General features: G+C 43.1%; 1 protein-coding gene and 1 non-coding gene across 3 annotated transcripts in view; one reads left to right on the forward strand and one right to left on the reverse strand.

Moving 5' to 3' along the window:
- Incenp (inner centromere protein) overlaps positions 1–623 on the reverse strand; it is a 31,579-nt gene extending 30,956 nt beyond the window's left edge. For both annotated transcript variants that reach the window (XM_026407613.2, XM_026407612.2), the window contains exon 1: positions 530–623. The gene's annotated coding sequence lies outside the window, so the exon portion shown is untranslated. The remainder of the gene's footprint in view (positions 1–529) is intronic.
- A 15,069-nt stretch (positions 624–15,692) lies between these two features.
- On the forward strand, positions 15,693–15,800 carry LOC113195938 (U6 spliceosomal RNA). The gene has a single exon (XR_003302492.1). It is a non-coding gene; the product is annotated as a U6 spliceosomal RNA (small nuclear RNA).
- Positions 15,801–16,077: the final 277 nt, after the last annotated feature.

Here is a 16,077-nt window from a genome sequence, read left to right on the forward strand (position 1 = left end):
ACTAGCTGGAGGCCTCCGGGACAGCGGCCTGGGAAAGCTGGGCGCCTAGTCTCGGCTCCAGTCACCCTCACGAGCAGCCCGCAGCTGAAGGGAACCGCGCTTGACAGCGAACGCGCTTGGGGGGTGACAGAATAAGCCGCAGCGTTGGCCTGTGCGAAGGGCCAGTTTAAAATGCTACTCAGCTGGGGCGCAGCATGCCGAGCTAGGGATTTAACAGAACCGAAACGTCCTCTGGCACCGTCCCTCCCGACGGCCCGGCCGGTTTAGGGCTTCCTGGGGGCCCAAGTCAATCAAAAGCCAAGTCCTTGGCACACAGCGCGGTGCTAGGCCCCCGGGTGGGGAGGGGACGGGGTTATTCTCTCGGACCCTAGGCGTTTAAGGGGGGTGGGTGTGTGTGTGTGATCTCGCCACTTAGAAGAAGGGACCCCTACGTTTCTATGTTGCAAGGGGCAGGGGTGAGGGGTCACGAAGCGGGGGAACAAGTCGCTAACCTCCCCCCCAACCCCGCCCGCTGCCCGCGCTCACTCACTTGACTGCACCGAGTCTCTAAAGGGTTGCTCCGATCCAAGTCCGCGGTCTCCCTAAGTAAGCCCCCGCCTCCCAGATCCTCCCGGCCTCGTAGGTTCTCGGCACCGGAGGAGCAACCGGGCGGCGCTGCGCGGGCGAAATCTACGATTTTCAAAACTGAAGCGTCAGCCAATCCGCGGCGAGTTTTTCCGGACGGTTGAAAAACTCGAAGCCAATCAGATAATAGGAAGAATCAAACAGGTCACTCATTGGCTTTCCTGATTGTCAATCGGAAGGATTAAGAGGCGGGGAAAGGACGCTTTAACCCTCCTCAGCTTCCCGGAACCGCGGTGCGCAGCGTCTAGAGTAAGTCGCCCGCTGTCCGGGCGTCGCGCGCCTTCCGGAACTACAAGCCCCAGAGTGCACTGCGAACGAAGGCGTCGCGCGGCGCGGGAGGGTTGGGGAAAGGGTTCCGCCTTGTCGCGGATGTATTCCCCAAGCCTACAAATTCTGCTGTTCTGTCTCTACCGTTTTCCCTCATAAGGATTGACGGCTTGCCGATTTGGAGAAGTAAAAAGAAAACGGTCCGTCATCTCTGGGGAGGGTCACCTGGGTCACATCTGCATGTCCAAGTGTTTCTAGTAGTTCTCCACGGGAAGCGGTTTTGCCCCCACCCAGCACACACATTTGGCACTGTGTGAACACATTTGTTCTGGGAGGTAGCACAGCCACCCACCCACAGCAAACAATTATCTGACCCTATATATCAGTGTTCCTGCTGTTTGAGAAACTGCTTCAGGCACTTGTGTTGTGGAGGGAAGTTGCCATGGTCTGTAAAAGAAACCAGCTAAATCAGCTCAGCCTGGGTTTAATGTCCAGTACTGAAGAAAGAAGGAAGGGAGGGAGGGAGGAAGGAGGGGGGAAAAAGTAATTTTGGCCTGGTGCGGTGGCACACGCCTGTAATCCCAGCGGCTTGGGAGGCTGAGGCAGGAGGATCACAAGTTCAAAGCCAGCCTCGGCAAAATCAAGGTGCTAATAAGCAACTCAGTGAGACCCTGTCTCTAAATAAAATACAAAATAGGGCTGGGGGTGTGGCTCAGTGGTTGAGTACCCCTGAGTTCAATCACCAGTACCAAAAAAAGTAAGGGATTGAAGGGATTCAGGAAGTACAATCCCAAAATATGCAAAGTGGTATGCTGGTTACTTCAGGCTGAAGAGAACTGCAGATGCAGAAGAGGGGCTCTTCCTGAATGCCCTCTGCCTGATCAAAAGCAGATCCTCCACCTACAATCCAAGTGTTATAAAAATGCTCCCCAAAATTCTTATCTATCCCGTCAGGGATGAGCAATACACCATAGGTGGAAGAGAGTAGAATCTCTCATCCTATGCAGAGCCCATTCCACCTGAGAGCCCATTCCTCTTTTCATGATAACTCCCTCTCCCTGCGTTGCCTGCATCTTCCTCTCCTGTCTCTTATAGAGAGGTTACATAAACCTTTAGGTTACACTAGGATTGGGGATATTCCCTTTTCCCTTGGGTGATGCCCCCATGTACAGTAATAAATAATAAATCCTATGTCATTGTCTTCTCTCAATTATCTGTCAGTTGTTCAGATGCCAAATTATCAAACCTGCAAAGGGCAGGGAGGGGAAGCTCTCTTCACCCCTACAGGACGCTAGAGAAGGCTTTCTGACAGCAGTTAAGAGGAGTCACAGGTGGAGATAGCATGGAGACGACTGTGATAGAACAGTGGACTTGAAAGCAAGGAGGAAGCCCCTCTGATGGGCACTGTGGTCCTCTACTGCTCGATCTTTTGGAGACCATGGTGGGACCTGAAATGTGGGTTCCTTATGAGATTAAGGGACCCTTTTTATATCAATCTGGCCAAGGGAGAAATTGGCAGCGGCCGGTCTGTGAAACAAAGTGGGAGAACATCCAGAGATAGACAATAGTAGTTATCAAGTCATTTTGTTCTTGCATCAAATAAGAAACTTTTAAAAACTCAGGTCTACATTTGTAATTGACCTCTAAATTCTTTTCTCATCGTTTCAATGGTTGCAAAGGATGTGATTTTCAGTGTGTTGTAGATTTTGACGCTCTACAATGGGACTCTCACTCTTTTAAACAGGAGGCAGGCTACAGGAGAAGACAACAGTCCCTTTGGAAGTGTATGTTCCTTGTCATTCTCACTTGTGGGAAGAAATTGAACAAAAGGTGTAAGTGATGGAGCCATGAGATGGGGCCTCCAAGAAGATAATGAAGATGTGGTGCTTGCAAGGTGGACAGGTCTGATTTGGGGGCCATCAAAGCTGAAGTAATTGAGGAGGGCTGAACAGTGGGGGAAGCTGCCTTGGAATGAACCTTAAGGGACTAACTGGTAGGATTTCAGAAAGTGATGATGGGGACGAAGAACATTCCAGATAGAAAGGAAAGGAAGACGAATTATGAAAGTAGCATGTGTGATCTGAGAGTAGAAGGTACAACTACCCACCCAGAAACTCCTCCATCAGTTAGATTTGTGGCAGAAATTCATATGAATGGGGTGGATAATTCTAGAGGGGTGGTGGATGTACAGAGCTTACCTGCAGTAGCAAAATGGCAAAAATCACAGAGCATAAACGTCTAGCTTCAAGAGCTAAGATGTGGGGCTGCAGATGTAGCTCCGTGGTCAAATGCATGAATAGCATGCATGAGGGGCCTGGCATCCAGCCCCAGGACCAAAAACGAAATAAAAAAGTAAAAAAAAAAAAAAGAAAGAAAAGAAAAGAAAAAAAGCTAAGACATCCAATGATGTTCCAAAGAAAATACGAAACTTCCAAGGCCACCAGAAGAACAAACATACGATATTTAATTTTAGTGAATCTCAAACTTGTCTTGAATCAACAACCTTCGACTCATACTAATGTCTTAACTAAATATCACCATGCAACATACCTATGCACCAAGCAAAAGAATTCCATGGGTAAACATGACCTGGACATTTGTAAAAATGTATTTATTATATGTACAGTCGCTGTGTTTTCAGGTAATTGAGGGGAACACAGCACAATTTTTTATTTTCTTGTTAAGGCACTGTCATTAAAACAGGAACCTGGCAGACTTAAAATAGAGTTCAAGTTTACAAGATGAAAGCCTGCAGTGGAGATGTGTTTTTCCGAAAAAAAAAAAAATCTCAAGAAGGAAAAGCAGAAAACCAGCTTTACTCATCTTGCTTAGTAAAAGCTATGGTTGAAATTGTCTGATGTAGCCCCTAAAAGGAATGGTGTCAGAAATCGTGGGTAATTTTTGAAGCAGTGTGGGTGTAATTACTAGAATGGTATGTGTTTTTATAATTAAAAAATAAAAAACACGTTGGGGGCAATAAATTTGTTTAAAAGCTTTTCCTGTGTGTTATGTGTCATATTTGTTTACAGTTCTTATCTAACAAATTATGCTTTTAAGCTTAAGTGGAAGTCAATAAAAAAGGAAATTGGTGTATGGATATGTGATGTGGAGATGAAACTTCAAATGGAAATGAAAGGTGGAATGTATCCCCAGAAAAAACTTGAAGCAAATGAAATAATAAGTATGTCCAATAGAATCAAAATACCATAGCAATTTGATACCCATTGTTACAGTTTGGCCCTTCCATGTCCCCCAGAGCTAGGTGTTGAAGGCTTGGTCCCCAGCTGGCGCTGATATTGGGAGGTAGGGCCTCACTGAAGGAAGTAGGTCACTAGGGGCATGGCCTCAAAGGGTATATATTGTCCCCGCCCCCCCTTTTTTTTCTCTCTCTCTCTCCCTCCCCTTCCTTCCCTCCCTCCCTCTCTCTTCTCCCTCCTCCTCCCCCTCCCTCCCTCCTTTCTGGATGCTGTGAGGAGAGCAGTGTTGCTCAGCCATGCTTATCTGCCTCTCCACCAGCCCACAGTGATAAGGCCAAGCAGCTGTGGACCAAAACCTCTGAAACCACAAACCAAAAGAAAACTTTCCTTTTGCAAAGCAATGAAGTTGGGTTGCAGAGGCTGGAGGGGAAAGCCCTTGCTATAAAATCTCTCACCCTCTCACCCTAACTGTGATGGAGATACCAGACCTGATGATAAAATGAAATTCTAAGACTGTTACGATAAAGAACCAAAGCCTGGGGGAAGGGTTCATCTTCCTAGACTTTGTAGCTTTCTGAACTCCGTAGGAATGGAGCTACATCACTTACTTGCTAGTATAAATTGTAGGTTACTACGCCAATGAACTCTTGCCTAAACTATAACCTCATTGGCTTAGTTCTTAGGAATTTAGCTCTTAAATCTCTCTACTGCTTTCCATAGTGGTTGTGCCAATTTGCAGTCCCACCAGCAATGTGTAAGTGTACCTTTCCCCCCACAACCTCACCAACATTTTTTATTGTTGCTTGTATTCTTGATAATTGCCATTCTGACTGGCGTGAGATGGAATCTCAGGTAGTTTTATTTGGATTTCTCTAATGGCTAGAGATGTTGAACATTTTTTTCATATATTCGTGGATCAATTATATTTCTTTATCTGTGGGGAAAAAAAAGAAATATAGCTCTTATGGAGACAAATGAAATCATCTTGAGTTACTGCTGACTGTGATGAAGGCCACTGCCGCAGTCTGGTTGGGCACAAAATAACCAAGCCGCCACGAGGCACTTGTAGGTTCAAACAGGAACTACTTTATTGCCCAAACTCTCTCCGCCCTCCGGGAACCCCTCGAGAATTCCATGGGAACTCCAAAGTAGCAGGCAGTAGGAGCCGCCCTATTGCCGGACAGCAGGGGTCCATATATACAATACACAGCCTGAATACACAGCCTGCCCCAATCCAGCATCATCCAGTCACAGCAATTATACACAGCTTAACTTAATTATCATCATCTTAATGGCTCGCTGGCCTCACCTCTCAACCACTCCTTCTGGCAATGCCAGGCGCCATCCCAACTCGGCTGTGGCTCTCAACAGGCCACTTTGCAAAACAGGTTGAAAGATCCAAGCAATCTCATTCTGTTTGGGACCTCATTTTGCTCTGAAACTTAACCTCTGACCTACTGTAGTCCTAAAGTCAGGAAAATACTACAGAAAAGCTCTGTGGAAACAGTTCTCGGAAAAGCCGCAGATGGTGATCACCTAAGATAGGCCAAGATAACCACAGATCTGAAATTCCAGATGGCCCCCACCTAGGTGTGATGACCAGTATCTAAACTAGAAGCCCTGCAGTTTGGCTCGTACCCCTCTTGCGACATCCTCACGATTTAAACCAATCAATTTTAAGTGCATCAACCCCTTGAACTAACCAATAATTCTTTCCAGATTCTTTCCCGCCACTTGATTCACTAATCATGTTTTACAGTTGTTATTTGATTTTCCCGCGGTGTGTGATGATTTGCTAAGAGATGCTATGATGTATGTGGGGGTCCGTGCCTTCTCCAAAGAATATATAAAACTGCTGCAAACCCTGAGCTTGGGGCCTCTTAGTGTCACCTGTAGCTGTGTGCGCATGGAGGACCGAGCTAGCTCGCAATAAACACCTCTTTGTTGCTTACATCGATCTTGGTCTCTGGTGGTCTTTAGGGGGTCCCGAATTCAAGCATAACAAGGTGTTCTACACTTAACATAAATTCCCTGTGCCACCTGTAGGCTATTACCCCAGCTCTGGTTCCCTTCACTACCCTGTAGTGGGAGCTATGAATTCTGCCCTGTCCTATAGACTCAGCATTGGTGAATCCCCACAAACTGACGAGATTCTACTACAACCTTCAGTAGCACCGTGAGCTTGGCCAAACTTCTACAGGAGCGTGGCGTCTCTGCTAAAGTGTACCCCAGCCCCGTTTCAGAAAACCCCTTTCTCCAGCCTTTCCTAAAGCCCTACTCTCCCTTCCACACCAAATTCCCTGACGTGGGCCAGTTGAAGATGAACAGGCAGAGCCAGAGTGCTCAAGACCCCGACACCCAGGAGAATGGAAGACGCCAAGAGGCAGAAATTGGTCTTCAAAAATCAGACTCTACTGTTTATTTCAATTCAGGTAGCAGCTTATTGGTTGGGCTGAGGATGAATCAGTCTTCCAGTCATGGTGGCCAAGCTTTGTTGCCCCTATTTGCACATCCTCACCCAAAATGAGTATCCTGAAGGAGGAGTGGAGCTCATCATTAACTGACCACTTATACAGATTAGCACATGAAGGATAGATTCACACTGACCAAGCAATCTGGTCTGACTTGAGAGAAAAGGCATGCTGCAGAGGGTTGTGAGTGAGAGGGCAGAGGAGGCATGGAAACAGACAGGGGTGAGGTCCTTGTGGAAGAAGCCTAGTAAATTGAAAGTATAAATGAATAGCTATGAGTGTTTGGACACAGAAAAGGAAGAAAGGTTTTGTTAGAGTCTGTAAACAAGTCAAAATAACACCTGGCATTTTGCCAGGGGAATGTTAGAGTTCCTAAACAAGTCTGGATGGTGCCTGGCAAAATGCCAGAGGGAGTGGTTTGAGAAGTAACAAAAGCGAGCCATTAAGTGTGGAGATTCCTTATTGGTTGACTGATGTATCTAGTTTATGCTAATTAAGATAAGCTGTGCAAAATGTATAAATACCTCTGTTGTCCTACAATAAACTGCTCCCTCTCCTGCTGTATCAACGTACACAAGTTATTCGTCACCCCCCAGCTATTTTGCTGCAGCCGGACTGCGGCAAGGTTTAACAGACTCCTTCAGTTGAGTTCTCTTGTCTTGAAAATAAAAAGTGAATAGAGCCAGGTGCAGTAGCACATGCCCATAATCCCAGCAGCTGGGAAGACTGAGGCAGGAAGATTGAGAGTTCAAAGCCAGCCTCAGCAATAGTGAGGTGCTAAGCAACTCAGTGAGACCCTATCTTTAAATAAAATACAAAATAGGGCTGAGGATATGGCACAGTGGTAGAGTGCCCCTGAATTCAATCCCTGGTATCCCCCCAAATTAGTCAGGGTTTTCTAGAGGAACAGAATCAACAGGAAGCATAATTATAAAAATGGGAATTATTAAGATGGCTTATGCAACCAGAAGCTGGATAGTCCACAATGGCCATCTGCAGCCTAGAGAGCTGGAAGAACCAGTAGCTGTGCCGTCCAAGAGGCTGAAGCCTCAGTACAAGAGGGATCAATGGTGCTACCCTAGTCAGAGACTGCAGGCTTCTGGAAACTCTCTGGACAATTACTGACACTATCTGCTTAGGAAGAGTGAAGAATCAAGAGTCTGATGTCCTCAGGTGACAGCAGCAGCAATCAACAACCCATTCAAGAAGAATGGAGCTTGCATCTGCTGCTGCTCCCTTGCTCTTCCAACTTTTATTCCATCCAAGCCATCATCCTATTCGACAATGCTGCCCAAGCTTAAGGAGGGTCTTGACTTCAGTTGGCTATCCCACATGCCAATCATTCCTAGACACACCCTCATTGACACACCCATCAGCCTCTTAATCATTGACATCCCTTAATCCAATCAAGTGGATGATTCAAATTGACCATTACATACCCCCCTCCAAAAAAAGTGAATAGGAAATAAATTCAGTAATATTAAAACACATCAGAAAACTGAACTTGCTGACACCTTTACTTCTGGTGAACAAAAGCAGGGAGAACCTGTCTCAAGGGATGGGAAGAGGATGATTGCTCAGAGAAAGTTCTTCTGAAGGGTTGGGGTAGTGACCTCCATCTCTTACTCAAACAGTAGAGAGATGCTCAAATGTTACTGCGCTAATGTCTGGTTAAACTATGCATCTCTCTAATGGTGTGCTCATAGTATTAGTAAAACAAGGAATTTTAGATCATAAGCTGGACTCCTTTTTTCCTGTTTTCAGGTCTTTGAGACACTGTGGGCTCAAACACTAACCAAATTCTTTTGTATTAATGACTACTGAAAGCTCATTTTCCAATTTATATTTTTATACAATATCCAAAAAAAAAAGCAGGTAGGGATTTGAATGGATTTACTTTAAGAAGGAAAATATGGGTAAATTGGAACCAAGAAAAATTCTTTTTAGAATACTTTTTCTGGATAATATAGTGGCCAAGAAAGACAAACATCAATTTCATGTCTTTCAAATTTCCTTGGAGATTGGAAGGAGTTAAACCAAAGGTGCAATATTTAGGAATTGGGTTATGTTGTATATTTATATATATAGACATATTTTTGTAAGGAAATTTTTTTTCAAAGTGCGCTCTAGCATATTTTTAGTGAGAGATGACATGCATTTGCACAAAAATTTGCAGGCACATTAAATTTTTATAAATTAAAGTACAACCCAGGTGCCTGCTTTGAGAGTGTGTTGTTGTTATTTTGTATTTTTCCCTAATAAAACACATTTCATCATACAGTATCTATAGCATTAGAGAACAAACAAACAAAATCCCTGTGCAAAGAAATCAAACCCACTGCTGTTATAATGGTTAAGAAATGGTGTCTGGGGCTGGGGTTGTGGCTCAGTGGTACAGTGCTCGCCTAGCACATGTGAGGCCCTGGGTTCAATCCTCAGCACCACATATAAGTAAAGATATTGTGTGCAACTACAACTAAATAAATATATATATATATATATATATATATATATATATATATATATATATATTTTTTTTTTTTTAAAGAAATTACATCAAATTTCATATAAAAGCCCCATGTAACCTCAACTCGGGGGGCTCAGAACTTCAGAGCACTAGCTCACCTGGGTCCACTGGCATAAATAAACCTGAGTTCTCCAACCCTCCCAGTGGTGCTTGGTCTCTTGCTGAGCATGATTGCCATAACATTTTCTATAAACCTCTCACCCTCTCACCCTAACCACAGAAAGGAACAGAGACAGCCCTTCTAGATGAATATGTTTCTAGAACAGAATCCTTCCCTTCTCTAAGTCTTTGGGGGCCTAGCTACATTCCTTAGTGCTTCTTTTCCTAATATAAATTCAGACCTGGGACCAATAAATCACGGGTCTCCAGCCAAATCTAGCACAACCACATTTGGGGGGTTTTGTTTTGTTTTGGTTTGGTTTGGTTTTGGTTTTGGTACTGAAGGGTGAACCCAGGGGTGCTTTACCTCTGAGCTATGTCCCCAGTCCTCTTTTTTAAAAATTATTACTTTTTAAATTTTGAGATAGGTCTAGTTAAGTTGCTAGGGCTGGCCCCAAACTTGCAATCCTCCTCCCTCAGCCTCCCACATAAGTAGGATTATAGATGTGTTCCCACCTCGCCCAGCCCACCTGATGTTTTTGTATAGCCCATTAGCGAGCGGAGAATGACTTTCACATTTTTCAAAAGCTAAAAAAAAAAAAAAAATCAAAAGAATAATATTTTGTGATGATGAAAACAACACAAAATTCTAATTTAATCAGCCCAAAATAAAGTTTTACTGGAGCCCAGCCACTATCCGACAACACTGTCTGTGGCTGCTTTGGAGTAGTTGGAATCGAATGATTGCTATGCTCATCACGTCACTGTCTGGCGTGGTAAAAATGGCAAAGATGTAAAAATTCACCAGCATTTCAAGTGCCATGCACATTACATTCCACAATATTTTACTTTTCTAACTACCTATCCATCATGCCAAAATAAGAAAAGTGGATTTAGAATACTGTGCTTCTAGGGAACAGTGGAGCATAGATTATTTATCTTCTTAGGTGGCAAAACATTGTGTTTATTAAGCCATGGCAGGAAGCTGAGCTAAAAGAATACAATACACCTCAATTTTTTTCAAACTGAGCACTCATCATAATATTTCCAATTTACAGGAAGCAACCATCAGAAAAATAAGAAAATTTAAAACATTATATCTCATCGTAGCAGAATTTCTTCACAAAAATGAAAACTTGGCTGTAATCAAAGTGAGTTTCCTGTGCTTCGTTTGTTAACCAAGCAAGGAAAACCATTTATTCCTGGTGAGTTAACTAAATTGTGTTTAATTGCAGCAGCAAAAAGAAAGAAAAAAAAAAGTTCAGAGGAAATAAATTTCTTTAAAACCGTTAGCCTTGATGAGAACATTTGCTTAAGGAGTTGTAAGTACTGAGAACAGTATCAGTAGTCGATGGGGAAAGTCCTGAAAAAAGATATATCCATGTCAAATTCATGCAGTTCAAACCCCTGGAATCTATGAATGTAACCCCGGAAAAAAAAGTCTCTGCCGATGGATTTAAATTAAAGATCTTGAGATGAGATTATCCTGAATTATGTAGGTGGACCCTAAATCCAATGTCAAGTGTCCTTATAAGAGACAGAGAAGAGACACACGGGAAAAGAGATGGTGTGAAAATGGAGAGTGAAATTGGAGTGACGTGGCCACAAACCAAGGAAATCAGGAACTACCAGAAGTTGAAAAAGACAAAGAACAAATTCCCTCAGAACCTCCCGAGGGAGAGGGTATGTGGCTTGCTAACACCTTGATTTCAGGCTTCAGGCCTCCAGAACAGTTTAGGAAAACATTTATGTTGCCCAGTGCAGTGGCCCAAGCCTGGGATTCCAGTGACTCAGGAAGCTAAAACAGCAGACCTGCAAGTCGAAGCCAGCCTGTCTCTTTAAAAGATAAAAAAAAAAAAAAAAATTAAAAGGACTAGGGGTATAGCTCAGTGGTAAGGAGCCCCCAGGTTCAATCGCCAGGAGCAGAAAAAAGAAAATACACTTATGTTGTTCCAAGCCACCAAGTTTATGGTCACTTGTTTCAGCTGTCCTAGGAAACACAGTCAATTGAGAAATAATACAAGCACATCAGATAGAGCACTAATCTCTAGGGTATATAAAGAACTCCAAAAGCTAAGCACCAAAAGAAAAAAAAAATGACCTAATCAATAAATGGGCCAAGGACCTGAAAGAGACACTCCTCGGAAGAGGATACACAGATAATCAATAAACATGAAAAAAATGTTCAACATCTCTAGTAATTAGAGAAATGCATCTCTAGTAATTAGAAGAACTACTCCAAGATTTCATCTCTCTCCAGTCAGAATGGCAGCAATTAAGAATACAAACAATAATAAGTGTTGGCGAGGATGTGGGGGAAAAGGTACCCTCATACACTTCGGGTGGGACTGCAAATTGGTGCAGCCAATATGGAAAGCAGTGTGGAGATTCTTTGGAAATCTTGGAATAAAATCACCATTTGACCCAGCTATCCCTCTCCTAGGTTTATACCCAAAGGACTTAAAAACAGCATACTATAGGTACACAGCCACATCAATGTTTGTAGCAGCACAATTCACAATAGCTAAACCTTGGAACCAAACTAGATGCCCTTCAGTAGATGAATGGATAAAGAAAATGTGACATATATATACAATGGAATATTATCAGCAACAAAAGAGAATAAAATCACGGCATTTGCAGGTAAATGGATGGAGCTGGAGAATATAATGCTAAGTGAAGCCAATTCCCAAAAAAACAAAGGCCGAATGTTTTCTCTGATATAAGGATGCAGGAGCATAATGGTGATTGTGGGGGGAGCATGGGAGGAATGGAGGAACTTTAGATAGGGCAAAAGGGCGGGAGGGGAAGGAAGGAGACATGGGGGTAGGAATGATGGTGGACTGAGTTAGACATCATGATCCTAAGTGCGTGTATAAGACATGAATGGTGTGAAAAGACTTTTGTTACAACCAGTGTCTCGAAAAATTTTGTTCTATATGTGTAACAGGAATTGCATTCTGCCATTATGTATAACAAATCAGAATATGTTAAAAAAAGAAAAAGAAGTCAGATGATTTTGAGCGGTTTTTATTGCCCCTTGATAAAATGGAGAATGATACTGTAGTGAGTGTTTATAATTTGATGTTGCCTCAGCATCTGTTTTTAAATGTTTAACTTTCTCATACCAGAAGAGGTCTTCAGCCACCCTGGACAGTTTCCATTGCTCTACCCTGCCCAAAGGGCTGTGGCCTGTGGCCAGAGGCAAAACTTAGAGACATCCTCTAGCCGGGCAGACTGAGCTCCCAGGGTTCCCCGCTGGTCTCTTTAAAAGGACCCTTCAGAGGTTTTCCCATGAATTTAAAGTGACCACCTCTCCATCCCATGGTAAACTCCAAGGAGGGGCGCTTACCAATTAAAGCTTCCTACTGAAAACTCTCTGGATGACACCCAGGACCCCATGAAGGCATTTTCCCAGGAGTCCCCGCCCCCATTTCCATCTCCCTATCTTCCTACACCGCCTGACCTCAGTGTATTGTCTTCCACCCTGGCTGTGCACTCCCCCCGGATTTGTAAGTATTTAAAAAAAAAAAAAAAAAAAAAACCCTTTTGAAGTCTCACATTGAGGTTTTGTCCTTGAAGCTGAGCCTGTGGTCAACCCCAGACAGCGGAGCCCCTGCTGAGCTCTTCCCTCTGGGTCTCTGATAACTGCTGGGGAAAACTCAAAGATATGTATTCAGAGCCCTTACTGATGCTGCTCAGTGACTATTTACTGAAGGAGCTCATGCTGAGGTCGCCCGCAGAGTTAGCCCCTATCAATAGACTGCAGGAGCAACCACAGCAGAGAATATTTCAGAAGAAATTGAGGAAACGTTGAACAAGTACAACTCTGCTAAAATGTGTTACAACTGATGGTGGCAAACAAAGTATACAGCAGGGAAAAAAATTAATTGGACACATTTACAAAGCTTGTGAAAATGTAAAGTGTCAAAAAACTGTGGTTGCCATATATATATACATATATATATTTGTTGTTGTTGTTGTTTGTTTCTTTATCTGTTTTACGGGGGTTTTTTTCTTCTTCTTCTTCTTTTGGTTCCAAGGATTGAACCCAGGGGCACTTAACTGCTGAGCCACATCCCCAGCCTGTTTTTTGTTTTTAATTTTAAGACAAAGTCTCACTAAGTTGCTTAAGACTCACTACATTGCTGAGACTGGCTTTGAACTTGTGATCCTCCTGCCTCAGCTTCTGGGATTACCGGCATGCGTCAATGAGCCCGGCCATTACATAGCTTATCAGCAGATATTTGCCAGCAAATATTAGAATCTCTCTATCATGGGTTCCTGAACCTATCTATCATGCAGTACTGAATCATGTGTACACCAGGAGTGTCACAGTAAACTTGATTCAATCTCATACCTTCCCCATCTTCAGTTCCATGAATTTTGACTTGGCCTATTACCAGCAGTTTAATGGATTACCAGTGGTAAAGAATTACTGTGATTCTTTTTTTTTTTTTTTTTTTTTTTAGCTCAGGCTAAAATTGAAATTTTTCTGAATGAGAACTGCCCTCAACTTTGGTTACAGAACACTGAGTGGTTTTAGAACTTAGCTTTTGCAACATACTTGATAATGCTTTAATGAACTCAACCTAATATTAAGAGCACTGATATGCAAAACTTCAACAGCGGCAAGGTCATTGTGATGACAACTAACATTGTCTTTTCTCCATATTTCTATGGGTGCATTCTAGTCAAACTAACAGAGTCAGTGACAAGTGACATCAAACTGCATTATATACTTTCTGTGTTGTCAAAAGCTGAAACAAAAATTGAGATCTCCATGTTCATACAAATTTGGGCAGATATATTTTCCAAGCTCAAACTACAGTTCCACCTCCATAAAAGTGTAAAGAAAATTTCCATATTACAAGATCCATCTCACTGTGCAATGGAGTCACTTCACTGGAAGTAAATAACTTACCCGCTGAAAGGGAAGTTTCCGGAAAAGAATCTAATAGATTATATAATGACAATTATATAATGATCAGTTAAAATCATATGCTATGCACGATGGCAAATTCCTGTAATCCCAGCAACTCAGGAGGCTGAGGCAAGAGGATCAAAAATTTCAGGCCAGCCTGGGCAACCTATTGAGACCCTGTCTCAAAAGTAAAAATTAGAAGGCTGGGGTTGTAGCTCGTGGTAGAGCGCTTTCCTCACACGCAAGACTCTGGGCTCAATCCCCTGCACCACATTAAAAAAGTAAATGAGTAAAAATAAAGATACTGTGTCCATCTACAACTAAAAAAGTGTTTTTTAAAATTAGAAAAGGTGGGGACTCAGGCTTAGCTTCGTGTTACAGCGCTGGCCTAGCATGCTCAGGGCCCTGGGCTTGATCCTCAAAAAAAAAAAAAAAAATGGGGGTGGGGCTGGCAGTGAAGCCCAGTGGTAGGGCACTTGCCCAGGATGTGCAAAGCCCTGGGTTCAATTGCTGCTGACCTCAGCGATGGGCACCAGAAAGGAAGAGGGGGAGGAGTCACCTGCTCATGGCCTGGAATTGGTATTTAATACACTTATCTGTATGAAAAGATGTTTTGGGCCCGGCATGGTGGCGCACACCTGTAATCCCAGTGGCTCTGGAGGCTGAGGCAGGAGGATCATGAGTTCAAAGCCAGCCTCAGCAATTTAGTGAGGCCCTAAATAACTCAGCAAGATCCTGTCTGTAAATAAAATACAAAAAAGGGCTGGGGCGATGTGGCTCAGTGGTTGAGTGCCCTAGAGTTCCATCCCTGGTACAAAAAAAAAAAAAAAAAGACATTTCAGAAATGAAGCAGATAATTTTTTTTGTTGTTGTTGTAAATCTGCATTAACAGCTGAGCACTGCATTCAATTGCAGGAAAATGGGGTGCTGGGGATTGAGCCCAGGATCTCCTGTACGCTAGGCAAGCACTCTACCACTGAGCTACACTCAGCCCTAACCAATTCTAAAATGAAAGGAAACATGAACTCTGAGATATATATTCTGTAGTTATATTTTTCATTTTGTCAATTAAAACGTTGAGGAATTGTGTTTTCTCTCTTGTTAAGCTCCTAGTTAATGTTCTAGGTGTTTGCCTCTTGGTGCACAGAGTCCAAATTATCAACTGCCCAACCCTTTACAGAAGGCTGCTGACCTCAGCGATAGGCACATGAGTGCCCCTTTAAGAATCTGCAAAAAAAAAAAAAAAATATATATATATATATCCAAGAGATACACTACTGCAGGTCCACTGCCAAGACCCTCCCCCAAAGGGAAGCGGGCATCTCCCCCAAAGCAAGAAGGAGCATGCGCAGTCAAGGCTCCTGAAGCTTGCAGAAGCTCCAAGGCCATTAGGTGGAAGAAAGAACGCTGAGCAGGATTGTGCCGACCCGGAGCAATTTTGCCAGAGGGCTTTGTACCCACCATCCTGAATGTTAAAGTCAGTGCCTTTTGGAATCTAGTGACTCAGAGGTGGAGGTTCAGCCCCAGGTCGGGGGTTATGCTGTGATTAAAAAAAAAATAAATATATATATATATATACACACATATCTCAGTTTGGCGGCACATATACTAACATTGGAACGAGATCAAGAAGATTAAAATGGCCCCTGCACCAGGGTGACACGTAAATTTGTGAAACGTTCCATATTTTAAAAAAATGTTTATGCAAGATATAAAACACTTCTCAGACAAGTAGTTTTGTGGATGTGCCTTTTAAAAACTGTAGGACAATCATATACTGCTCACATCGTGTTGCCGTGCAAGCATGCCTTCCTAAACATATAGAAAACAATCGAGAACCGAGTGCTGAATTAGCAAGGCCACCATATGCCAGGGACTGGCCCTTTGTGGGTTTTTTGTTTTTTGTTTTTTGTTTTTTTGCTTTTTGTTGTTGTTTAAATCAGCCTTTTTTGTAATATAAACATATAT

The sequence above is a fragment of the Urocitellus parryii genome, chromosome 4 (genome assembly GCF_045843805.1).
Source record: "Urocitellus parryii isolate mUroPar1 chromosome 4, mUroPar1.hap1, whole genome shotgun sequence".
Lineage (NCBI taxonomy): Eukaryota > Metazoa > Chordata > Mammalia > Rodentia > Sciuridae > Urocitellus > Urocitellus parryii.